Here is an 11213-nt window from a genome sequence, read left to right on the forward strand (position 1 = left end):
GCGTCGACGCATAGTCGATGATAATAATAATAATAAGAAGAAGAAAACCCGCCCTCACTTTCGAAGACACACCTCTACGTTTCTTTCCGAATACCAAGATTGTGCTCAGTGAAGGCCCATAAGCTGCCTAGCTGCTTCTCGGGACACGTGCGTTTCCTTGACCCTTCCATCAACTCTATCCCCTCTTATTTGACTTCCGCCATGACCTACAGGGTGATCAAAAGTGCTTATAGAAATAAAATGTTAGAGTGCGTAGTCGGTAGCACACCTTTTCTTTTTTTCCATCATATTCAGCCGTTCTCTTCTTCTTACCGTTCGATTGCTTCAAGGCGCGCTGCGCTTTCTGTTAGAGTGCTCGGGCTTATGCCGCATTAGTTAGGTCTTACAGCCCCCTTCTGTATACCCTTGCTGTGGCAAGTAAACACGGCTTTCCAAACCATAGGGCCACATGCGAACAAGCGCTGAGGCTCTAATCTTTTCCTGGGTAACGCGGCAGCCCTAATCCACCAAAATACAGCAAAAAAAAAAAAACTCGAGATGGCGAAACACGCTTGTTACATAAATGTTATTGCTCGGACTAATATTTTGACACATTAGAAGAGATGTGGAGAACAGGACATTAATTACGAGGAAAGGAATATTTTTGGCCAAGTTTACTGTTATTGTAAAGTGTGAACTGATAAAGGAGGCGCAGTTTCGCCCGAAAGGCGAAGCGTCGATTGCGATAGCAAGTTAGTAGACAGCTATACGAAGTAAGGATAGTAGTTTTATTGGCCGTATGAACTTGTAAATATTCGCTGACTAACTAAATTAGTTAGCATGGTGTAACGCGCGCACAAGCAAACATGAACACATCTCACTCGATAAACGCGCACACTCGCTGTCAAAACGATGGAGTGAGGAAGCGCGGCGGCAGCAGCGAGCAAACAGACCTTCGTGCTGCCTCTCGCTTCAAGGCGAAGTAAGCCGTGAGAACACAGCACACACGAAGCTATCAGCTCTCGGCGTACTCTGTCGTCATCGCAGATCGCTTTCAAGATAGGGCCTGCAGGTGGACGCGCCATACGCAGCCACCACCGGGGTTCATTACACGATAAAAACATCACCACACGATAAAAACATTAGCATCCTAAGTGCGCTGGATTTGTGTTTTAATATCTGTATTCGTTTTTTTTGCGCTCTTTAAGCATTTCATATGCAGGGTGTTTAGAGGCAGCCTGTAAAAAGGGCATTCCTACGTATATTGCCGTTTTCGCTTATGTTGAAATGGATCCTGGCGGCTATACAAGGGGGTAAACATGACTTCCTTATTACAAGCGGAAATGCCGTCCTGATTTTCCAACCCCTTTATTGAAGAACAGAGGGAGAGAGAGAGAAAGGAAGAAGGAAAGGTAGGTAGGTTATCTAAGGTGAGGCCCCGTTGGCTACCCTACACTTGGGGAGGAGAAGAGGGGGCGAGAACAGCATTTTTAAAGAATGACCTCGATGTCCATCCTACAGTTGATCTTCCGTCTGGAAAAAAAGGGATGCTTCGCGGAATTGCTTTCGACGTCCCTGCAGCCTGCCCATCTGATATGCACGTTATGGTACTCCCCGAATTTAAGATCCATGGCGCGTGTCTGTAGCCTATAATATGGTGACACTCTTACGTGCGTAGTGGATTCACGCCTCACAAAAAAGGCGTTTATTGTCAAGCCAGGTAGAGTTAGTCGCAACGGCCGTGATCAGCTGAGCGCCTGTCGGGATTCAGCAGATGATGATGATGATGATGATGATGATGATGATGTCCTCAGCACATGGTTCGTACCCACTTCGGGGGATTGGCCAAGAATTGAGCACCTGAACTTTTAGATATGCATTCTGAAACTACAGTTAATGTGCAATTTAGTAATCACAACAACAGACAGATTAATTTTCCTGAACTGCATAATTTATAATAATAATGCCATGAATTAAAAGTGAAATATCTCTCAGAGATATTCAGCTATCCATCCGCACATCGCCTTCCTCCTTTACCCTTCTTGGATGCCCCACATTCTGTTGAGACGTAAATCCACTACGCACATGAGAGTGTCACAACATTTCATTCAATAAATAAAGCGGCTCTCCCTCCTCTTCCCCAGCAATTTCTCGCTCGAGTTTTCTATTCTATTCATCAAGGATTTGCGCTCCGTATATCTCAGAACTGGCATCAACTTGCAGCGCAATGATGCGATGTCCGTGGTAAATTTATTGATGAAAAATAATTGTTTGACGTTGATAGACTTTCAAACACCAAATATACTGTGTATAGTCAATGGATGTGTGCATTAGGTGTCCTCTATAGCCAAGACTTGTGGTTTATACCCAATCCGCAGTGTAATTTCTAAGCGTCGAAGAGATGAAACAAGGAGGCTGAACCACATAGTTTCTCAGAACACCTCAGATGCCATGCGCAGCTCCCTATGTCAGTCTGCAATTTGTAGTTGCCGTGGGATAGACAATGTAGTGAGTGCTAACGAGCCTTCTGTTTAAGCTTTTCTTAAAAGCCAAAAGAACTAGTAATAAAAAAAGAGAGAGTGACTAAGAAAAAAAAGGAAAGGGCCGTACTAAATGCAACTTTTATTTTTTATTTTTGGCTAGCTTCTGCAATGTCTAACAGGCTTTCCACTGGTCTCCTCGTTTGGAAGGGCTTTCCATTTTTTATTCTAAATGAGCTCGAAGTAATCTTTCTTCTTAATTTTCGTGCCGCAAAATTGAGTGACTAAAGCCATGCTTGTTTGCCTGATATAATTTCGTTTCCTGACATACCGCCGGGCTTCACGACATTTAATTTTTCTGCTGCTTCAGCCAGTTCGAAGAATGTTCAACGTAACGAACGGTCGAGGGCAGTGTTGGCACACCGCGAGTAACAATGCTGCCCAAAATTCCTGGCGCTTGCTATCTACAGAAGAACATACCAGACTATCGTAGAAATTCGACGTGAACTTAATGGCATAAGAAAGAAAATTATGCAAGGGAAAGTTAGAAGGCAGTGTCAAAGTTGACTGCCGGTTCTCATTTCCTCTGTGTAGCAAGTATGCGAGAGTAAAATGACATAAATTCTGATGTTTTACATGCCAGAACAAGATCTGATTATGAGGTACGCTGTATAGTGGGGAACACGAATTAACTTCGACCACCTGGGGTTCCTTAACGTGCACCCAACTCACGGTGCACGAGAGTTGTCGCATTGCACCCCCATCAGAATACCCTGCCTCGGATAGGATCACAACCACGACCTCGAGCTCAGCAGCGCAACGACATATCCACTGGGCTACAGCTGCAGGTCCTATTAACACCATACCTGCATCATCGTGCAGTTGTAGTTTTATGCGCGTAAAATTCAAGCTTCGTAACGTTCAGAGTGTGATAATGTGCCTTTCTCCCGATTCAACCTCAATTCACTTCAATTTGATTGCTGTTCGCTTTAATCAACTCAAGGTAACAAAAATGAAGTTGAAGTGAATTGAAAACTAATGTAGACAGATGTACTTATTTTGACGTTTTGGCTAAATTTCGTCTTATTTATACAAATTATAAAATTATTTCCATCATCACTCTTTATTGAAGCACAGTGATGATATGGACACAGACGAAAAGCACGAAAATGTGCTTAACAGGGTCTTAGGATGATGCATGGTTGAGCTAGTTGATATTTCAATATTGTGAGCCTAGAGCGCAGGAACTAGAGCGCAGCATAGGGAGTGAGCGCTTGCGTTGTGCTGCGTGTCGTCACCCCTGTTCTCTGAAAGATTCCTCTCTACTTTCCCTATAATGCTTGACAGCGCTTGCACTTTTGTATCTGTAGACAGCAACTGTGACATTAAAATTTACGGGAGTATATGTTGGGTCACATTGGGACTGGGCCATATAATATTATTTTGCCTTTTTTGCCTATGTTTTATAACCGAATGTCTGAAATTCCTGTTGCAAAGCGCAGTTGACTTGGTATTTATGAGATACAAATCTCTGAAAACAAAAGCAGGCAATTTTAAGTGCAAGGCTAAATATAGGCATCTTCTGCTCGAGCCGTATTCCTAAACAATTGCGAAATTGTTTCTTTCGAACTTGACCTCCCACGTAACAATGACGAAAGTTAGAAAGGTGGTGAGCCCGATGACGTCTCCAGAAAGACCTAGAACGGTCGCTAAACAACGCTGAAGAAAGCGAGACAAGCAATACAAAATTGAACTCAAAAAAAAGGAAAGAAAAAGACATCCTCGGCATGAGCGAGAGTGCTTTGCAGGATCATTCGAAAATGAAACCGAAATAAGCATCGAAAAAAATAGAAGTAAGCACTGCGGGAGATTAGTCCAGTGAGTGAGTCAAGAGGCAGGTTTGGCAATAGGTCACGGCACGTTTAATCGAATCCATGATGGCACTCATTTCTCTTTTGCCCAATCTAATAGAATACATTCTGCCTGTGTGTTGGCCTTTTCATTGTGCTCACTTCCTGTCTACCGCGTTACGAAAGCAGAGACGCAGCTTTGGGTTCTGTGTGCGCTGACTGTTACATTACAGATTTCGCCCACCTCTCTTAACGGCGACTTTCGATATCTAGAGAGCCGACAGCGCAGCAGCTGCACCAGTCATAAAAGGCAGTGACTCCGACGCACGCGGCTGAAAAGGCTCGGCTTATAGAAGAAGTTATTTCCGGGTCCATTTCGCCACCGCGTGGTGCCTGTGTTATACCCAGGTAACCCTGAGGCTGAAACCATGCTACACATCAAAGTTCGTCAATGTTGTTCTCACGTTTTCAGTTTCCTCAATGAATCAATGCTTTGCATAGATTCACGTCTTTGCCTGGTGTTTCAAGTATTGACAATTCTTTGCTACCACAGGAAACTGTGTTTTACTTGCAGAGAAGTTCGCACTTCCCGTCTATGCCTGGCTCTCGCGCTTCGCTAGAATGCAAAGGGAGATGAACTGTTGTGTCCTCTTGCCTTCCCTGGCGCTGTGTCAGAGCTGTGTTCGGCTTCCTTGCTTTCGCATTAACACTTTTCGTGGTGCTCACGAGCCACTCGTGCCAGTGGAGCCCTGGACTAGGGCCCCAACCACGGGACCTCAAATTTTGTTTTATTCAATAAAGTTTCTCTTTCTCTCTCTCGCCTCAAGATACCAAAGGGATGTAGCACTACAGCAGCTGCCAGGTCCTAGGTATACCTGCACGGTTGACTACAGCCTAGCAAAATTCTAGGTAGCCGGCTGCCCGTGTTGTTGCAAGCGGTCACAACAATTGTTTAGAAAACCAAACAGCAAGTTAGAAATGCAAATTTCTTTCGTTCGTGGCACATGGGCTCAGCACTCTATATGTACATGCAGACGTCTGTTACAAATGGTCAGGTATAGGTAACGGAGATAGAAACCTTGTCTTATGGCATGCACCGTTTCAACCTACTTTCTTTCTTTCCTGCAAGCCGAGGAAATTTGACTTGTCCTCGCTAACACCACCTCATCTTCACAGCCCAACAAGAAGCGATGATTCTATAATTTCTGAGTAAACCGTGCCATTAAATTGCAATAAATGCTATCCTGTTTGATTCCTCGACCACATCACAAATTCAGTCTAGATGTCGAAGCGCATGTTGCTTATTGCAGTGGGCAGGAACGGTTGGAGCAGGAAGGAAAAAAAAAAAGATGTGGTCGCTAGGCTTGTATGGCCTGGCTTCAAAACAAAAAAAGAAAAGCAAATGTTATGAAAGGGAACTGTTAAGAGGAAGCGCTTGGTACAAGATTTCTTGCACTATTGAATATACGGTTCTCTGTGATCAGGCATTCATATTTATTTCTCTGCCATCGCGTCTGACGCAGGTCTTGCCTTCGGAAGAGCCATCTGCTGTTAGAATTGCAAATCCAAAAAAGCAGGCTTTAAGCCAGGTTGGCGTGCAAGTAAAAATTCTTCCCACTAAAGCCCCATGTAGAAAAAAAGGAATGAAAGAGAAAATAAAGGATTGGAGAACGAAAACAGAAATGAAAGAAGACGACGTGTGTCTTATCGTGTCTTGTGGCATACGAAGTGACACAAAAGAAAAGAAAAACAAATTCGGGGCCTTGCGCAAGGAATACGCAAAGAATTACAGGCCATATATTTACATGAGCGTGATACAACGTCCGCATAAGGTGCATTTTATGGCAGCTTTAAGTGCGAATTTCGCCGCCGGATCGGACGGCGTCCCATACGAGGCATCTGCTGCACACGCATAATATCACCCGTGGCTGTCTTGTGAAAAGTAAATCTCGAAAGAACCGAAACCAAGAGCGGCAAAGTTGTGTCGTCGTCAGCGACTTGTATTTTTATGCGCCAATGTATAAGTCAGGACCTCAGTTCCGCATCGCAAGCGACTTTTTTTATATGTCTTAAAATTTAAACAAGGTGCTGGTTAAGCCTTCTTTCTCGCTCTTGCGAGCTTGGAAACTAACGCGGCCCAACAGATGTGGTTGTGAGAGCGCAATGTTGTGGCTTGATCACCTAGAAACCACTTTCGTTTAACGAACTCATTCAGCAGTAGATATGGCCCTAGTATTGTGTCTTTTATATACGTGAATCAGGCTCAAAGAAAGAAAGGTGCTGCACAGTGCACGACGTGAATTTTACGAGAGTAGGGTTATCTCAGCAAATTTATGAGCGCATTAGGTATTGGAGTAGCTGCCGCGTTCCTAATAAATAAATGACGCGACAGATGGTTAGACCTTCGAACTTGTATACCGGGTGCACATTATACAGCGATTCTGAGCCAAATCGATTTTAAAGTATTTACATAGTTTTATCGTAAACTATACACATGCGTAACTGGTGTGCAACATAAAAAAGAAGCTTGATAGTTAAAGCAAGAACAGAAAACGTAGTTGTAAAGATACGTTCTTATAGGCTGTTAATAACTTCCCTTTCTAGTGGTCGACCAGGAAGCACGCGCCAATATCAGCGTCAAAACAATTTGCATTAAAACGATATCTTTACGATTCTCAATACTACACCCCTTACGATATTTGAAAGTTGTGTTTCGTGAATGACACAACATATATGTCTTCTTTTTTTATGGTATTTTGTCGTTATTATGAAATAGTAGGGGTTTCATCTTTCTTTTTTGAGCATGAATTCGTATAGCTAGGTCTGGATTTATTAAAGTACGAGGGTAAGTCAAAAACTATCCGCAATGGAGCTATAAATTTCATTAATATACAAATAGCAAACTCACGTTAACATAATTTTGCAATATAGTACCCTTGCTTTTTTAACGAACTTGGTCCATCGTTGCACAAGGTTCCTGATGCCCTCAGTAAAGAAGGTTTTCAGCTCAGCACCGAGCCACGCATGCACCGCGTCCTTCACTTCTTGGTACGAGGTGAATCGGCGGCCCCTTAACGTCCCTGAGTGGACCAAGCAAGTGGTAGTCTGAAGGGGCAACATCAGGACTATACGAAGGATTAGCCCTTACTTCAAACTTGAGTTTCCTGAGCGTTTCAGCTGTGTGGGCCACAGTATGTGGACGGGCATTGTCTTGCAACAATACAACACGTTTCGATAGTAGTCCTCGGCGTTTGCTTCGAATCGCAGGCTTTAGCCTTTCAGTAAGCATCTCACTGTAAGGCGCGCTGTTTATTGTTGTGCCACTCTCTTGATAATGTTCCAGTACTGCGCCTTGTGCGTACCAAAAACGGTAAGCATCAGTTTTCCTGCGGGTAGTTGGGTTTTGAACTTTTTCTTGCTGGGCGATTCTGGATGTTTCCATTCTATAATCTGCTGTTTACTCTCCGGCTCATGATGATGAATCCGTGTTTCGTCACCAGTGATGATTCTAAGAATCCGTCACGTTCGTTACCATAGCGATCCAAATGTTTTCGGTAATTGTCCAAGCGCGTTCGTTTATGCAACACTGTGAGTTGTTTTGGGACCCATCTTGCACAGACTTTATGAAACCGAAGTCTGTTGTGGATGATTTCGTAGGCAGAACCATGACTAATTTGCAGACGAGGTGCCACTTCATCAATGTTGCATTGTCTGTCTAAAAGAACCATGTCACGTGCACGCTCATTGTTGTCATCATTTTGACCGTAAATGGTCGTCCGGCTCCTTCCTAATGCGTAACATTTGTACGACCATTTTTGAGTTTTTCAATCCATTCGTAGACACTCCGTTGCTGCAAGACACTGTTCCTGTATTGTGACGAAAGTCTCTGATGGATTGCAGCCCCAGAAACACCTTCCGATCGAAACAACCGCATCACTACTCGTTGTTCCTTTTTGGTGCAAACTTCTAATGGAGCGGCCATGATCTATCTACAACAAAAGGAAGACAAATGAAGGAATTGAGATGAAACTTTCATAACATGACCACAACAGTCTAACAATAAAATTAACGAGGGCACAGCTCAGTAGGAACAATGTAAAAAGAGTTATGTCAAATTTGCGGATAAGTTTTTACTTACTCTCGTAAATGAAGTTAACGAAGAGCTTGGCAACAGAAGTTCGCACACGAATGCTCGAACATCAATGCTCGATCAAGGCATGCAAAGTTTCATAGGAAACCTTCTGCTCGTTTTGTAACAATTGCAACATTCAGACTATGACTGCAACATGATCTGTTATGCGCGGATGCGCTTGTACTCATACCACTAGTTTATCCATCGATGCTATTACTATAAAAAATACAAAATAAAAAAAGTTCTCCTGGAACCCATCTCACCTGCCAACATGTAGGTACAACAAGCACGTCAACAGCATCTCCAAATTTTTCATGTCGAGGTAGTCATGACATTTACCCTCTGATGGATGTTTTACTGCATGGCTCAGCATCTTCAATGCTGCCATATTTTTACTACCCCAAGGCATTTTTTTCTGCTTGAAAAGAAATACTACAATATCTTGCGCGCCGACGAAAAAAAAAATAAACAGATCATGCACAACAATACTGAATGAACCAAGTCGCATTACGTGGAAAAAATTTGTCATGGTCTAAATGACAATTACGATATTTTCAGTAACCTGCTCATAACTCTGCTGGGATTCGCTATTCTAGAAAAAGTTGGACCTCGATGGTAACTTCAGTTGTGTCCCTGAAGGGCTGGTGAGCCTTCAAAGAGGGCTAGGCGGCAATGTCGAGCTGCTGCGACCAGCCGCTGCAATTCACTGCATTCCCGGCGGAAGTCGAGAATAGCCAGGTCATCGTGTCGGCAGTATTCTTAAAGCGCCGTGAAAGAGTGGGCTGCTGGTAAATTAGTTTAGCAAACTCCGAACACAGTTTTCCGTCGCGCTAGCGCAGTTGCGTCATGCCCTCGTGTTTTCGGTCCCACGGGAACTCGGGAGATTCATTGGGCTGCGTGTATCGTTTCATGCGGTTAATCTTATCTGGGACAAGGTCCACGCGTGTCCTTCTAAGCTTTAGACATAAAGCAGAAGCTCAGTGGGAGTCACTTGTTCCTATCTGAAAATATATTTTGGGCTATAAATGCGAATCAAGTTATAAAGGATTATTCCATATCCGCGCTCTTGCTGAAAGCCAGATAGGAAGATATAATGTCAGCGACACGAGCACTCTGAGATTGCTGGAGATATTTCCCACCACCCAGATTTGGAGCAACTTTCAACACTTGTTTAGGAGAGTGGTGAAATATAACTAATAGTTAAATCAGTCAATTGTTTTACTTATTTACCGTACCCAGTAACAACGCTATGGTTAAAGTGCTGGCGGATGCATACAGAAAAACAAAAACAAGAAATACAGGTAAATAAATGAAAAAAAGTACATAAAAAGAGTGTACATAAAGAAGAGTGTTCATAACACAATTATGAAAAGAAGAGTGCAAACGAAAAAAGAGCAAGGTAAAGACAAAAGAAGAAAGAGTAGAAAGGCTGTATAGGCCAATGTGCAAAACTATGAAACAACAAAGCAAAGCTGGGTTAGGAACAATCACAGCGTGTTATGAAAAATATTAAGATCATGAAAGAAAGCGTTATATAGACTTAGTATTCTGTGGACGGTTGAGTGTTCGTGATGACAGGCTGAAAAATGTGAAGGTCTATGTTCTCTTGTGATCTTGCGCAGAATGCTATTCATGATACACCTTAGGAGTCCGTGGAAGGTGAGCATACCATGAAGGAGTTGGAAAAGAAACAGAAGTTCAGCGCGATTACGTCGGCAGCGAAGGGCAATCAATCAATCATTTATTTATCGTGCCCAGGAGCAACCGTGAGGTTTAGGTGGTGGCACACGTATACATCGAAAAAGAAATACAGCAGGAGAGTGTGATAATATATTGCATGCAGGAGTGGCAAACTTAACCTTATGAAGACAGTGTGCCTGTGCGGTGGCGAAGAGGACACCGACTCTTGGCCAATACCCATGAGTGGGTATGTACTTTAAGGTCGTCATCATCATCATCGACACCGATTGGTGAGCGTCGACAGTGGCGCCTCGAAAAGCGTGGCTCCAGAGAGCGTGGCCCGTGGCGTGAGCAGTGCGCGAGGTTCGGCGTTCGATGGCGGAGCTTCCTCGCTGGGCGTCCGGCCCATAGGAGCTATCACCGCCCGCGTCACTACGTCTACACCCCAATCAAAGCTGTCACCAGCTGAGAGGCCACCTCGTCCAGTTCTTCCGCTGGGCAACTGGTCCAGGAGGGCTGACGTTCCTGAGCCTGGCTGATCGAGCGTTCGGATGAGTGGCCACAGGGCTACCTCGCCAGCTGTGGACGTGACCCGGTGGGCGGCCGCAGTGTTATCCGGGGCGCAACCCCGCCCTCGGGTAACCGGGCACGCGGAGGCTCCGGTACATCGACTGTGGCGCAGGGCCACCTGGGCTCCACAAGGCGATCCGACCCTGTAGTTCGACCCTGCTGTCCAACCCAGCCGTCCAACCCTGTTATCAGACATTCGTGTTCGACACTGCTGTTCGACACCGGCTCCTCGACGTCTCCGACATGGCGACACCTGCTTCTACATGAACTGTAGGCAGACTGCATTTGACCAGCCTATATATATCTGCATGTCTTCTAGAGCGTATTTTGGGGAACTGTTGCGTGTGTGCCGTTTCAATGTATTACGTGTGTCCAGTACAAGTCTGATGTGTGTTTGTGCTTCTGCGTGCTGCTTCTATCTCTTTCTGGAGTGATCCTGCACCCAATAACATCACAGAGAGTATCAGTGGAAAAAAAACAATGAATAAAAAATAACAATCTTGAAAAGAAAAGTGTACATAC

This window comes from Dermacentor silvarum, chromosome 4, assembly GCF_013339745.2.
Source record: "Dermacentor silvarum isolate Dsil-2018 chromosome 4, BIME_Dsil_1.4, whole genome shotgun sequence".
In the NCBI taxonomy this organism is placed as follows: domain Eukaryota; kingdom Metazoa; phylum Arthropoda; class Arachnida; order Ixodida; family Ixodidae; genus Dermacentor; species Dermacentor silvarum.